Here is a 14,074-nt window from a genome sequence, read left to right as displayed (position 1 = left end):
AAAATTATTTTTAAATTATTTAAAAAATGTCCTGAAATACATGTATTATATATAACGGAAAACATATTATCCCCTCACAGCTTATCGTTATTGCGATAATACATACGTTTCAGAACATTTAAAAAATAATTATAATTGTATTGCACTTTGAGAAGGCAGTTATCATGACATTTCTGTCATTTGCGCAAAAATAGAAAAAAATACCGAAAAGAATCGTAAACCGAAAATAATTTAACGGTTATTTTAATAGAATTTTAATACGGTTTACGGTGTCAATTCTACTAAAAAGCGGTTATGAAACGATTATTGGTTTTGATTCTGGTTCGGTCCGGGTCTCTGAATATAACATAACATAACCATAACCAAAAATACTTAAATTTTAGTTTATAAGTTTAATTAAATCATATGGATTTAGACTTTTAGACATTGTTAACTAATATATACTGTATAAAGAAAAATTTTTTATTCTGGAGCAACACAGTTTTATTATCATGTTTAGTTTTTCAAAATGAAATATTATTTATAAAGGAAAAAATTAAGGAGGGAAAATTAAAGAGGAAAAAAAAATATAAAAACTTTGAAGAAATATATATATATAGACGCTTATCTTAAATTCGTCTTATCAATTTACAAAGAGATAATTTAGATAATTTTTTAACTTTTGTATAATAGCTTAAAAATAATGCAGGTTTCTTTTTTCGCTATACCAGAATAACATCAGAAATATATAATAATATTACAGAAAAAATTTTTCTATTTCTAATAGAAACAGTTTAAGAAAATCTTTTAAACCTCCAAAGTAATATTTATTAATGACGCTAAGGTATTTATTAAAATTTTTTAAATTACAACAATCTCTACAAAGAAAATAGAAAATACTTTTTAGAAAAGTTCAAAACTACGTATTTTTTAAAATTTTCTCTCGAGAATGTTCTGCTGTCTTTTATAAACTAGTGTATTTGTAAAAATCATATTATTTTTGAATAATAAATGTTTTGAATAATAATATATATAATTTTATAATAAATATTTTTCTTTACTTATATTTATGCTCATATAGTTCTCCACTATGCCTAAATATTATTTGTATTTGCTATATTATTCACATTCTTAATATAATATCTAGATTTTGTGTACATATTCGGTCGTCATGACTATATAAGTTATGTATATTTAATATTTAATATTCCGTTATTTTTATTTTTTATTTCTAATTTTTAATGCATTGTGCGTCCATTTTATTTCCTTGTTCTAAAATAAAATAATTCCTAAATTTTATTCCTAATATTTAATATTTATTATTATTTCTAATATTTGCTCTATTATGCGCAAAGTCTTAAAAGAGTCATTATTGTGTGACGTTTTGCTGGAGTCTTGGAAATTATCTATAATGACTCTTATATTTAAAGATGATGATAAGACTTTAGTTTCTAACTTTTTAGGCACAAACAAGAATTTAATACTTAAAAAAATTTTTTAATTATTGCTAGTAAACTTTCGTCATTGTTCAAAAATATAATATTTAATGAGCAGCCTAGTTTTATATCTGATCGTTCTATCAACTAGTCTTCTTTTATCATGATTTTTAATTACGGTTATTGAGAAAATTCTAAAATTGATGCTATCACTTCAAAAAAGTTTTCGATATATTGATCACACTCTGTTATTGAATAAATGCATTTGATATCAACAAATCAATTTGTTAAAATGGATATCGGGCTTATCATAAACGGATCACAAGTTCTTAATAATTGTTTTTCTAGAATCATAAATGCGCTATCTCAGGTGTATCTCTTTATATACTTAGAGCTCACTTTTATTTAATTAATTTATTATTAGTTTATTATTAATGATATTAAAAAAGTCTTCAATGATTGTAAATTTCTATTATAATCAAACGATTTAAAAGTTTTTCGTTGGGTTAATAACTCGAAGAATGCATATCGTCTTTTTCAATTAAGACTTACTAAATCTTTTTACTGTCTTTGTCTTTTTGATATCAGTTCTTGCATGTTTGTATTGAGTTCTTTTTGTTCGGCTTAATTTTGTCATTATCAAAATATTATCAAATTATATTGGTCTTATTGTTACATTTAATATACAAAATTTTTTAAATCGTTAAAAAATGTAAATTTTGAATGTTTAACCTAATTTTTTATTAACATTTAAAAAATAATATATAATACATAAATTAATAACGTGAATAATAGGCCAACTAAACGAGCACAAAAGCAATAGGATGTTGGAATAATTTTGTTTTTATTATGATAAAGTGAGCGTAAACGTTTCGACCGTACTCGGTCTTTTTCAATACAATTTGAGAACCAAATAAAAAACAAGAATAAAATAAACTTAAACATAAATATAATATGACGGACGGTTTAAAAATTGAAATCGCATACAAAACTTGATGTCGAACATCGCTCTACGCTGTTAATTACAATGTTTGAAACAATACTCGCGCGTTTGGTTGTCATAACATATGTTTAATGGAGCCCTCTCTTAAAAAAGTATCGAATCCTAGTTCGTCGTTGGTTTGCGCGAACGTTCAGATCCGACTCTCCTCGAGACGAGTCCATTTTTCAACCCTTCTGACCAAATTGAATATGTTAAAAGGAATCTCTCACTACTTCCACGGAAAGTCTTATTTGAAATAACTTACATGTCAAATTCGTTGTTGAGTCTCAGCAATTCGATGGTTTAATGCGTGTCAAAGTTAAATATAAACTGTTTATATAGTCAAAACGCTTGTCATTCAATCAAGGTTAGCCCTATTTAAACATGTGTTTCACTTAATTCTTCTAGAATATCAAAATAGCCACTTTCAAGTAACTCGGTGTCTTTGTTTAAGTTAATACTATTTTTATGCTCTTTTATACATAACATTTCTGATATGAGTCTTTTATTATAATTTATTTCATGATCTAATATTTCAGTTTTTTCCCAATCGAATGTGTGGCAATGATTTAAAATATGTTCAGAGATCACCGAATGTCTTGATGAATCCAATTTGATATTACTTCTATGTTCTTTAAGTCTGGTGCGTAATTGTCTTTTTGTTTGTCCTATATAAGTGGCGTCGCAGTCATTGCAATTTATTTTATATACTACGTTTGAATTGCTGGGGCCCTCGTTCTTATCTTTGTGTGTTTTGATCACTGTATCTAATTTTTTTAAACAGCGATATCCCACTTTTACATCAGATTTTTTAATTTTTGCTGATATCAATTCTGAAATTGATTCAACATATGGAATAACGACAAAATTGTTTTTCTTGTCATCATTCTCATGCAGACAGCCCTCAACTTCTTTGTCTGTCACATTTAATTTGATAATGATAAGGTTCTTTATTCTATAATTTATTTCTTTAAAAATGAGATCCAGAGGATAGCCGTTTGATAATAATACATTTATAACAATATGCAAATTTTTCTTATGAAATCCAGGATGTGACAACAATAGCTCTGTCCACTAAATTATAAATAGTGCCTATTTTGTGGCATTTCGGGTGATTCGAGTAGAAAGATAGAAATCTACCCGAAAAAGTTTTTTTATGGAACCAGTGTATAATTCATCATCTATCACACTAATTGATATATCTAAGAAACTTATGTTGCGGTGCACTTCCTGTTCCATTGTAAATTTCAATCTTTCGTGATATTTATTAAATTTATCTATGATATGCGGTATGTTTTCTGCGTGTGTTGCTAATAAAATGTCATCGACGTAACGGTAGTAAAAAGTTAAATTCCACTGTGGTGTGTTAATGATTGATGTTTCTAAATCTTGCATAACTAAATCAGCAATTATTGGGGATAGGGGAGATCCCATAGGAGCTCCATATATTTGTTTGTATGTATTGTTGTTGAATCTAAAGAATGTGGATGTTAGTATGAATTTAATTGCGTTTAAAAATTTATTTTTAGGAATGCTAGTCTGTGTGTCGATATAATGCCATCTGTTATTGATGCTTTCCATAGCTAGATCTAAAGGGACATTTGTAAACAATGAGACCACATCAAGTGAAACTATTATGTCTTCACTGTTTAAAGTTTTTCCAGACAGTGTACTGCATAAATCAAAGCTGTTATTCACGAAGCTCTTCCCTTTAGGAATGCTTTTTATTAATATTTTATGGATGAATAATGCCAAATGATGTAGGGCTGTGTTAACTGACGATACTATGATCCTAAATGGGATGTCTTTTTTGTGGATTTTAGGCAAGCCGTAAGCTTTGGGAAAGAGACTGTCACTAGAATGTAGAAAGTAGTATTCTGTTTTTGTGATGTATTCGTTTTTCTGCCATTTCTTTAAAATAGTGTTTAAGTCTTTTTCTATTTTTAGCGCTGGATTGCTGTTAATTTTTTTTATAGGTATCCTTATCGTTGAGTAAATTTTCAACTTTATTTAATATTTTCTCTCCATCGCTACCGTCGCGTTCCCCTTATCTGCTCGTGTGAATAAAATATCCGGATTTTGTTTTTTGAAAAAACCCGTGGCCTTAACCATAGAAACTAATTTGAATTGTGTCTGCGTGATTTTAGAACGATTGTGTGTGTGTAGAAAGTGGGAAAATTGAGAAATTGCTATATTGCGTAACGTAGTAAAATTCATATTCTTATTTCTTTTCGTGTTGCACTCAATATCTTTGATAAACTCATGAATGGCTGTTTTTTTGTCTATGTTTATTGGGAGGCTAAATTTACTGCCCATTTGCAACAGATTAACAACCTTCGGTGGAATTTGTGTCTCAGTTAAATTAATAAATCATTTACTATTCGTTTGATCTAACGGATTAACTTCTTTTTCTTTAAAATCATTCGGTGTGATAGAATTCTTGATAATGTTGTTATTTAGATTCCCTGTTGGTGTTAATAGCGTGTATTTATTAGTCTGTGAGTTTTCTCTTTTTTCTATAATGCAACTAAATTCAATTGGTTTGATGTTATTGATATACTCGGATTTTTTTACCTTAGTTAGCCATAAGAATTTTTTCTTATGAATATGATGTAATTTAGTACGATAGCTGTTAAAGGAAATTGTGTGATGGTTTATAATTTCATTCCAGATGTAAGGAGGAAGAATGATAATAAGTTTCCGTGAAAATTTAGTAAGACTCCTTAGTGAGGATTCAACCAATCTGTGTAAGTCAAAAATTTCTATGTTTAAAATTTCGGTTTTCAATTTATGCAGTACCCTGCCTAATTTCCGCACCGATTTATAATGATGAATGTTGAACTTGTTCTTACAAAAATGTTCTAAATGTTTAGGAAATAAGTTATGATATTTACATTGTTTCAAATACTGTAGCTTCGTTAATGTTTTTATTATGATATAATTGGCGTCTAGCCATGATTTCACAAAATTCACTGTTCGTTCGCCGAAGGAATGATATATAAAATTGAAATTAAAACGATGATTCCTAAAAGGGAGGTTCATATAACGCATTGTAAGGCCAGCGTATATTCAAACTAAGAAATATAATACATATATACATATACATATATTATCTTATAAAAGTCTAGATTGATTTATCAGATTATATTAATATAATAAATATATTGCAAAACAAATAAATAATAATATAAAATTTTTTAATATAATTTTTTTTTTTTTTTTTTGGTATGTGGAAACTGCAATCTGTCAGGTACATTCAGCAATAGGTTAAGTAAGTGAAGACAAAGACATGCACGGTATGGATCCAGTGACACACCCGTATTAATACTTTAGAAACAATTTATTTGAGTAAATCTTGCGGTGCTCTTCTCTTTAGTTTTCTAAAAATAGTTCTTTCGTCCATCAATCCACAAGCCAGACGATTAGGGTGCGTTTATAGACGTTCTTTGTAAATTGCAGTACGGACTTTAATTTCATCTCTTACGAGCAGTATGTCTAGTTCATGATGAAGTCTCGAATTTGTGATATACCAGGGTACATCAACAATCATACGAAGAATTTTTGATTGAAATCTTTGGAGGATTTTAATATTTGAATTTGCTGAAAAACCCCATAGCTGGAGTCCATAGGTCCATATTGGTTTGAGAATGCATTTGTATAGGAAAAGTTTGTTGTTTAGTGATAACTGATAATTTCTATTAATAAGCTAGTATATCTTGCGTAGTTTTAGTCCTAAGGCTTTGCGCTTTGTGAATATATGTTTCCTCCATGTGAGGCGGCGATCTAGATAAAGGCCTAAGTATTTAGCTTCCTCGGCTTGAGGGATTTGAGTTCCATTTAGTATGACCGGGGGACATAAATCACGTTTAGTGGTAAAAGTAACTTGAACTGATTTAGATTCGTTAGCTTTGATTCGCCAGTCCCTGAGCCAAGCTGAGATTTTATCAAGACTATTTTGTAGCTTGAGCGAGGCTAAGAAGCGACAAGCGACGTGAACTGATTTAGATTCGTTAGCTTTGATTCGCCAGTTCCTGAGCCAAGCTGAGATTTTATCAAGACTATTTTGTAGCTTGAGTGAGGCTAAGAAGCGACACCGAAAAACAGCCAAAATTGCTGTGTCGTCAGCAAATGTCCCAGTGACTATACTTACAATCACTGGAAGATCTGTAGTATATAGAAGATATATAAGGTAGGACCCAATACACTGCCTTGTGGAACGCCAGCTTGAATTTTATGGAGACTTGTTATAGCCTCTCCATGCTTTACAAATATCTATTCTCTAAGTAAGAGTTGATGAAGGTGTAATAGTTGATGAGGAGTAGAGTTTTGATCTTGAACAAAAGATCTTTGTGCCAGACACGGTCGAAAGCCTGAGATATATCCAGGAAGACTGCTGGACAGTAAAGTTTATGTTCTAAGGTTGAGTGTATTCTTCTAACTAGTCTGTGTATTTGTTCAATTGTACCATGTTTTTGTCTAAAACCGAATTGATGGTCCGATAACAGTTTAAGCTGATGAACTATCGGCATGAGTCTTCTGAGGAACAAGATTTCCATAACTTTTGAAGGGATTGATAGCAGGCTGATTGGTCGGTATAATCTAACATCCTCGGTACTTTTACCGGGTTTGAGTATCGTAATAATTTAGGTAGTCTTCCACTGCGGAGGTACGAAACTTCTCCACAGTATGGCGTTGTACAGCTTCGTTAAAAAGGTAATGCCAACTTCAGACAACTTCTTAAGGATTAACGCCGTAATGAGGTCATATCCTGGGGCTTTGCGAGAGTTAAGTTTGTGTATAGTGGTAAATATTTCATTCTTAGAAAATTTTTTGATGGGGAGATCTAATTGATGAAGTTGGCTAAGTGAATCACATATCTCCCTATTTTTTTGAGAACCTAGGTCCGGATTTGGTGTAAAAACTCCTTTTAAGTAGTTTGCGAAAGCAGCAGCTTTGTCGGCATCGCTTTTAGCCCACGTATTATCAGAATTACGTATCGGAGGGTGGTGGCAGATAGGTCGCTTTAACTTTTTTGTGACCTTCCAGAGTGAATAGTCTGTGTCTACTGTTGCATCCAGATTTATAAGATATGCTTGCATTTCTTCATTTCTCTCTTCACTTAACAGGAGTTTGAGGTCAGCAGTGATTTTGTTCAGTCGAGTTTTGTCACCAGGATATCTTGTCTTTTGCCATAATTTTCTTACCCTACATTTTCCGCCAATTTTTCCCTAATTGTTAGGGAACATCGAGTTGAGTTGATATTGACGATCTCAGGTGTCGCATCTCAAGCAGATTTTTGAATGCAGTTGTTAAAATGTTTAAGTGCTTCTTCAATATCGCTGTTGTTCTTTAATGGCAGATTGGCGTTGAGTGAGGATTCCACTAGCAGTCGAAATTTCTCCCAATCGGTTTTGTGATTATGAAGCCTACATGGCTTAGTTGCTTGGTGGATTCCCCTGCTTAGTATTATGATGACACAGTCGGCAGAGATGTGATTGCCTACGCATTTAATGCATCTAAGACTACGTCGGCAGTATGTTTTGATGTGGCCATATTGTTGGCATTTGGCGCATTGAGGTATCTCGCGTTTGGGTCTAGGTGGCTCGAAGAATATTCGATAATGTAGAAGAGTCTTTATCTCATAGATAAGTTTATTGTTGTCATTTTGATTTAATTCCACAATGAAAATAGATAGCGGTTTCTTGCTTAATATTCCATATGTTTGTAACATTATGGCCCAGGTCAGATAATGCACTCTTTATTTCGTTTATATCAGTTGAGGGGTGCATATTTTTCAATACAACCTTGAAGCTTCTGTCTTGTTTTGGCTTGTAAGTGTAGAATTCAGTTTGTTTGATTTCGAGTTGTTTAACAATTAATATGCCTCAGATGATTTCGGTTGAATTTTGACTTGTTCGTTCCGGAGGACTTTGATTTCATAATGATTTTTTTACATGTTTGTTTAGTAAAGAGATTAGGGGCTGTATATTACTAACGCCATCTACGAATAATGGTGGTGGTTTGTTTGGTTTATCTTTATATGTTCAGGATTTATATCTAATTTATCTTCACTGTCGAGAGGAGAGAAACTGTTTGATGTAGGCACTGATTTGCCTAGCCAATAATTATTGAGTTTAGTTTGCTTTAATTGTTGCTTAAAGATAGTTTCAGGACTATTAGGCGATCTCTTTCTCTTGTCCTGTACGGTTTTCTAGGAAGTTTCTTTATCAGTGTTACCTTCTATGTTAAATGTAGTTCCTGAGTTATTTTGGTTTGCAAGACTTTGCTGACTTGTTATTAATGGTCCAGAGATTGAGAGAGAGCGCAGTCTATTTGTAAACTGAATATTGCTAGCTGTTTGTGCTGTATTGAACTCTTTTGTCCAAAGGTGAGTTCGTTAGTTTTCAAAGTATTTAAATTCATCACAATGTTCCCACGAGTAAGGTCAATAAAAAAACTAATCACATGTGGGGTGACGCCCATTCCCACAAGAAGGCGCATACAGCTACGTTTGCCAGATCCGTAGAGATTTGACGCTAGCGACTGGATGTCCTCCAACCATACATCCCATTGGCACGTTCATCACCGTAGGATTGGAGTTATTTTTTATAGAGGTTTTCTTCCTCGCAGTACAGATTATTATATATACTCATACGATTAAGCCAGTATCCCTGGTCCTGTGAAACATGACCACAGGGTTACGGTATAAAAGGGGATTCAAGAATGTCCCCGTGAGTCCAGGTTGATATGGTCATTTGAGAAGATCAGGTAGGAGCTCCCCGAGCCCCCTAGCTCCCGTCCGTTTGTCGTCTCACATCTCCAAAGGGATTTTCACCACAATCTCGAAGCAAGATACTCAACTTAACAAGGTTCACCTCGGGTAGGTGGGAGTGGAGTTGGTGAGGAGAGGCTAGTGACTAATTCTTCAAAAATCAGCCATATTTTGCGCTTTACTCACCCAGGAAACCCTAATATAATTTAATGTTACTATTTTCAGAAAGATTTATATTAAGATTAGAAATACGAATTAAAGATTAAAATATTCTGAATTTGTTCTTGTGTTCTATTTTTAATAGTAATTTAAAATTTTTAAATGCTGTTATTACAATTATTTTTGATGATAAATAAGACTATGTATAACAATATAGATACAAGTAATTTATTTTGTAAATAGCTTTTTAATAAATTTTATCTTTTATTTATCTCTTACTTGAAATTACTTTTATCTATATTATTATACAAAGTCTTTATGTAATTCTTGTTATCTACATACATACATGATATATTTTCCTATCATTAAAGATAATGGTGTTGATTATAGTTATTCTGATAAAGTCTTTATCAGAATAACTATAACCAACACCATTATCTTTAATGATAGGAAAATATATTATGTATGAAGATAACAAGAATTTTCAAAATTTTTTTACAGTTGCAATTTTATTTTAATGTATTTTTTAAATAAAGTTGTATATTTTTTTTTACATAAATTAATTTTTCTGTTTATAATGAAAGGTAAAGTCTATATATGCGTATTTGCATGCACGCTTCAAAATTAACTTTAGCATATTCTTTAATTTAGCTGCGCCAGGTTTTTTATTTAAAAATTTTCTTTATTTGTATACATTTTTTATTTTGTTTTTTTTTGTGTTTTACATTATCTTTTTTAAAAATATTATTCTATATTTGCCACTTCTAGTGCAAATTGAGTTTTGTAATTAGGTTCCTTATAGTATTTTTTATATCATTATTTTTATAGAATATATGTAGGAAATTAAAACTTTTTGTTAAAATAATATATTGTACAAGTTCCTACTTTCACTTGGCGCAATTTTTTAATATTATTATTTTTGTAGGATAAAATTTTCACTGGCGCGTGTAGCTTGGCGCCTTTTTTAGTTTTTTTGGAAAGGTAAGTTTTATAAAATTTACTACACCAAATCAACTTTGTATTCTTAAGAATGATGTTATTATCTGTATAATCAAAACGATTTAGACCCGATATTACAACCAATCAAACACGAAAAACTCGAGCTCTGCGAGATGTTTGACTGGTTGTAACTCCAGTAACTGTCCATTATTTAGCTTTGAGGCTATTACATCTTTTGATCAGACTGCTTTAAACTACAATATATAAAAAATTCAATCAATTCGACGGAAAGTCATTTTCCATTGAATTAGTGCGGGGTTCTTTTATCATGGATCTGAATTAACTATCCCCAGGTAGCACATATTCGTTTTAGAAACGTTTCACGAATGTTTCTTTGAAACGTTTCATAACCGGCTCTCGGAAACGTTTTTAATTGGTTAAAATGTCCACTCCAAAGAACGTTAAGAGAAACGTTTATTTTTAAGTTTAAGAAACGTTTTAGAAATGATCAAAATACCATTTTTTTACCCTTTTTTTCTTTATTCATAAAAAAGTTTATTTTTTCACAAAATTAATAAAATAATGCATTTACATTTATGTTTCTTAAATAATTTATTCAAATTTATTTTAAAAATATATATATTTATATAAATGCACTAAGTTCATCTTTATTTTCTGCTATATTAAATAAAATGTTGTGGATGTAAAGTGAAATATATTACATAAGTAATATAGAAAAAAATGTCTTAAAGTAAATAATTTTCAATAATTATATTGCACACACACATAAAATTTTAAAAAAATTTTGAACATTATTATAGCTTATTTAATTATTTAATTATTACTTAAAAATTTTTTTAATTAAATAAAATAAAAAATAATACATCTCTAGTTTTTTATATAAAATTATAAATTTTGTTCTCTGTACTTATACTTACTTATATTGTATCTTATATATTAATATCTGCACTTTGTATTTTAAAAAACAATTAAATCACAAATAGCATAACATAGTTGGATTATCTTAATCTAATCAATCTGAATTGTCGTCGCTGGACGATTTTTTTGTGCCCTATCTTCAGCTAGGGCAACACGAAGAGATGCTAACTTCAACCAGTCTTTGATAGAATTTTCGATTTTGTCCACTGATGCGTTTGGTTCAACACTTTTTACAGTAGCTGTAAGAAAAGATTATATAAATCATATATATATGATTGTTGAACATAATATTTGTATTAATGCATATAATAATTATACACATTAGAGCTAAATATTATATTGACTAGCTTCAGAAAAAGAAGAGAAAAAAACAAACCTATGATCAAATCTTTTATTTTCAAAACTTTAAATGCTCTTTTAGGTGCTCTTCCAGCCCAGTTAAAGTTCTTAGCGTATTTGTTGGTTATTATTTTTTCTTCTTGTCATTTGTACAATTGTCGTACCACCTGATATAGCTAAGATATTTACCTTAAAGAGATAAATAATAATACGTATTAAATTAATTTAAAAAAAATATAATTATAAAAAGAAAAATAAACAGAAATATATAAAATATACAGATAAACAAAAATACACAAAAGAGATTTAATGAATTATAATTACCATATAATCAAAATGTTGTTTTCCATTTAAAAATCTTTCAATATTTTCCAAATTTTCATTGGTGTCAACTGGCATTTCAGGAACGTCCTCCACAGGAAGTATTTTTGATAGTTTAAAATGTGCTAGAAGTTGTTTGACCATCGAAAGAAGTAAGTTCATAGAATTTTCTAAGCTCACTAATTTTGTTAGAATCATACGTGGAAAATCTAAAAATAATGTTTTATATTAGAACTTTTAAAAGATAAAAAAATAATTTATATTAACATCTTACCTAATTTGTAAAATTCTGAACTAGTCAATGTAGTTCTGGATGTATTGCGGAGGACTAACTGCTCTTTCTGATCGTGGAGAACTAGTTGCAATATAACGTGTACGTTTTGAAGAACAATCAGCTGTTGATGTTGATGATTTACATTAAGTAATTATAGATCTTTAAAAGATAAAAAATAAATTTATATTAACATCTTACCTGATTTGTAATATTCTGAACTAGTCAATGTAGTTCTGGGTGTATTCTGCGGAGGACTAACTGCTCTTTCTGATCGTGGAGAACTAGTTGCAATATAACATGTACGTATTGAAGGACAATCAGCTGTTGATGTTGATGATTTACATGAAGTGATTATAGATTTTTAAAAGATAAAAAATAAATGTATATTAACATCTTACCTGATTTGTAATATTCTGAACTAGTCAATGTAGTTCTGGATGTATTCTGCGGAGGAGTAAGTGCTCTTTCTGATCGTGGAGAAGTAGTTGAAATATAACGTGTACGTTTTGAAGAACAATCAGCTGTCGATGTTGATGATTTGCAGGAAGTGATTATAGATCTTTTCGGTGACATACTACTTTTATTTGTTGGTGTTTTTAACGTAGGAAGAGATGGAATCTCATCATTCGATTCTTTATCACTTTTATCAGAATTTGAAGAATCATAAAGTCGAAACGGTTTTCTCTGTCTTCTTTTTGGCCGTTGGTGTTCATGCAATTCTGCATCAGTTTCTAGATTAGATGTGAATTCAGCATCTACTAGTCTTTTTCTCGCATCATAAGAATCTAAAATAATAATAAAATAATAGTATAAAATTAATAATTAGTCAACTATAAATTTTTTATGTTTAAAATTAAATGTTAATAATTCAAAAATTGAAAGTGCATATAATGAAAAATAAATATATATTTATAATATATATATATATATATATATATATATATATATATTTATATTTATATTTCGATGCGAAAGTTAAAATGGGACATCCTGTATATATATATATATATATATATATATATATATATATCAAATATTAGCAATAAACTGCGTAATTAAAACAAGATAATATTATAAATATTTTTTTTTTAAAACAAAGACAAGGAATTTACCATATGTATGTAATATTCTGCATTTATATTTTATCCAGTCTTTGTCCGGTATATGGTGTTTCTCGATAGCCTTACGAATTTGTTTTGTAGTAATTGTATTAGGCCAAAAACAATACCATACTTTCCCCTCTTTCTCTAACCAAACATTAGGAACCACCTCCACTTCAGGTTTTTGTCCATCTTCTGATTCAAATTCTATTAACGAATACATTATAATCTGAAAAAAATAAAAGGTACAAAAGTAAATATGCTTAGTGTGCTTGCATTTTATCAACAATTTTTTTTAAACAAAATTAATCTTGCAGAAATATTTAAAATTGAACTTTAAATTTTTACAAAATAAATAAAACATTGAAATTTTTATATACCTAATGATAAATCTAGTTTGAAAATCTTTTTAAAGAAAATTATTAACCTATACATATTGTTTCAGAAACTGACTTTGCTCTTCTCCAAAAAAATGATATATGCAATATAATTGTACAATAAATATACAATATAAATATACAGTAAAATAAAAAGAATGAATAAATTATAATTCATGTAGAAGAGGAAACACAATGTAAGTTCCTTTTTCATATCCAGGTAATAACATGTTTTTATACTTCACTGATGTAAAAGGAAATTTTTCTATGTCAGGTGATATGTGAGAAACTTTAAAAATGTTCAATAGTTTGGACGAACATGGATAATCATAAAATTCACAAATTGTTAAGAATCGACGACAAATTACAGAATAAAATTGATCTTCCAAGCATAAAATGTTTACAATCTGAACAATAATATTTCCTTCTATTGTAACGCAATTATCAGGCGAAAAAA

The 14,074-nt window shown here is 29.6% G+C and overlaps 1 pseudogene across 1 annotated transcript; it reads right to left on the bottom strand.

The window, feature by feature from the left end:
• Positions 1-11,239: 11,239 nt before the first annotated feature.
• On the bottom strand, positions 11,240-13,463 carry LOC145943067 (uncharacterized; annotated as a pseudogene). The gene is made up of 5 exons (XR_014426470.1): positions 13,253-13,463; positions 12,539-12,925; positions 11,870-12,075; positions 11,583-11,734; positions 11,240-11,445 (listed from the first exon to the last, which is right to left on the bottom strand). The product of XR_014426470.1 is annotated as an uncharacterized LOC145943067 (transcript).
• Between the last annotated feature and the right edge of the window lie 611 nt (positions 13,464-14,074).

Source organism: Prenolepis imparis, unplaced genomic scaffold (genome assembly GCF_030444845.1).
Source record: "Prenolepis imparis isolate NDT839.2.m4 unplaced genomic scaffold, iyPreImpa1.0 SCAF_11, whole genome shotgun sequence".
Classification (NCBI taxonomy): Eukaryota; Metazoa; Arthropoda; class Insecta; order Hymenoptera; family Formicidae; genus Prenolepis; species Prenolepis imparis.
This window is presented reverse-complemented; position numbering and strand designations above follow the sequence as displayed.